Below are 2,819 nucleotides of genomic sequence, written 5' to 3' on the forward strand. Positions count from 1 at the left end.
CGTGTCTCCTCTAATCGTTATAAACTAAAGCATTATGTAAACATAATAACCGCAACTTATTAAAAAAAAAAGTCATTACAGATTTTATTTTTTTTAATTTTCGAACGTCACGTAAATTCAATTTAAGTTTAAAAAAAAAAAAAAAAAAAAAAAACGAAAAACCGTAAAATTGAAAAATTTTGCGTTGTTCATTCGTTGTGAATATAAATCATCAAAAGATGTTTACTCGAGACGACCCTATGCATAAACGGCAACGTTGCTTTTCCGCCTGTGCGTTTATTTCTTCAGTTATATTTCAGTCGTCCATACCGGTTGGTCGAGTGCACCTTATTGGTATTCCGGAATAGTTAATTTTTTTTTTTTTTTTAATTGAAACCGCATTGCTCGGCAATTTAAAATAATCATTAATACTTTTTATATATAATTTTCGTAACGAACTTTAAGTGTTTTTTGACAGTTATTATTATTATTTCTTTTAATTTCGAGCAAAAAATTTAAAAAAAATGGATTACAAAAAATATGGAATATTTTGGCTGTTTTTAATCGTTGGAGTTTTTACTGTTCAAGGTAGGATTTTATAAAAATTTCTTTTTTTTTTTTTTCTTTAATGTCAGTTGGAAAAAAAAAAATGGCGTTCCTTTTGATCGTTAAAATTTTTCTCTCTCCTTTTTTTTTAAATTAAATTTTTAATTATAAAGTTTAATGTAACTTATTTTTAAAAAAAAATTCTATTAAATGTTTAACGTTTACGTTCAACGATTGGATTCGAGAATGATTTTAAAAAAAAAAAAAAAAATTTTTTTTTCATAAAATTGAATTTTTAATTAGTGAAAATAAAATGAAAGTTACGTCAGAATACATTATTATTACGTATTAAAAAAAATTTTTTTTTTTAAATGAAAAATTAGTGTAGGATGCCCGGGAGCGAGGGGGGGAGGGGGCCCAACCGTTTATTTTATTGACATAATTTTTTTTTTTAGCAAAGGAATAATAATAATAATAATTTATTTTAAATAATATTTATGTATATAAAAAAAAGATTGATTTCTTTTTTTTTTAATACTCGTGCTAATCTTTATGACATTTTATTAAACAAAAGAAAGATTAAAGTAATAGATTAAGAGTAATGAGGTAAAAGTAAGAGAGAGAGAGAGAGAGAGAGAGAAAAAGATAAAAAAGAAAGATAAATTTTGAAATTTTGTATGTCTGCTCGCAGGTTTTTTTTTTCGTTTAAAATTACTCCTTTTGATTTGTCAAGTAATTTTTTTCTTTTTTTTTTTTTTTCATGGTTAAAGTAATTTTTTTTTTTTTTTTTATGTAGTCATTCATTGTGTCGTTTGCAATGATGATAGTCTTGAATATCTTCTCCACGATGATGATAGTAATAATGAATTTCAAAGAGTAAATATTTTATTTTCTCAAGATTTCAAAACCCCCCCCCCCATATTATTGTTTACATATAAAATTGTGTTATTAATGATTATTATTATTATTACATTCAATGCTTTTGTATGAGTCAATGTTCGTCAATCAATGTGCTCACGCATGGTAAGACGAGGGGTGAGGTGGAGGGGGGGTGTGTGTGTGGGGGGGATATTTGCGATTTGGAGTAGGCATTGTTTGTTCAAAAGCTTAATTTTCTGTCGTACGTTGTGTGTGTGTGTGTGTGGGTGTGCGTACATCGTGGTCGTCAGTAATTGTAAAAGTGCAAACTATTAAAAAACTAAAAACAAAAGTTATTATTGTTCACTATATTATTATTATTATTTATTTAATATCGAATGACGTCGTAATCGTGTTGTTCGGTAGACCAAAAAATTTTTTATTATTATTCGAAAGTCATTTATAAAAATTTTCTAATTGAGCATTAAGTTACTTAAAATATGTAACGTATTCGATGACGATGATGATGATGATGATGGTACGTATTTAGTTGGCCATCTCATGACAAGCCAACACATTGATTTGAGGATACGCCTTCTAAAGCCAAAACATATTGAATGAATGAAAAAAAATAATAAATAAATAAATTAATTAATTAATTCACGCCGAATGTTGCCGAATTATTAAATGAAATTATTCATGTCAAAGAATCGTCATCATCATCATCATCATCATTATTTAAAAATTTAATAATGATAATAATAATAAATGTAATAATAAAAAAAATATTTTATAACTCTATTAAGCGCATTAATTTCGGTCATTAAGGATAAGACAGAACAAAAAACGTGTAAAGAAATTTTTTTTTTTTTTTTTTTGGGAGGGGGGGGGGGAGTTCCGTTAATTAAATGACAATTCTTAAAAAAAAAAAATATGCATGTCACATAAAAAGAGTCATTTGGGTTTTGAAATTAGCCCGCCAAAAATGTTGATTCAAAAAAAAACTTTAGTTGAAATGAGTGTGTAAGAGTAGGAAGTGTTTTAAATTTTTCGAACAATCAATCATCAATGGTACCTAATTTTTTTTTTTTTTTTTTAAATACAAAAATAAATTCTAATTGACAAAAAAAAAGAAAAGAAAACATTTCGAAAAGAGTGAAAGAAAAGAAGAAAAAAATAACAGATCCCACGTGTTCGAAAAAAAAAAAAAAAAAAAGAAATTAAAGAATTTTTTTTTTTTTTTTGATTTAATGATAGAGTAGGGAAAAGAAAAACGGAAGTAGTTGTCGGATGTCCATTTTATTTTATTATACGAAATAATTTTCAAGAAGGTAAACATTGTGTTCGAGGATGCGGAACTCTATAGGGAGTAGAAAAATTTCATCCATAAAAATCGCAGCACTATTTAAAAAAAAAAAAATTATCTACTATAAAAA

This window comes from Pediculus humanus, genomic scaffold, assembly GCF_000006295.1.
Source record: "Pediculus humanus corporis 1103172107617 genomic scaffold, whole genome shotgun sequence".
NCBI lineage: Eukaryota > Metazoa > Arthropoda > Insecta > Psocodea > Pediculidae > Pediculus > Pediculus humanus.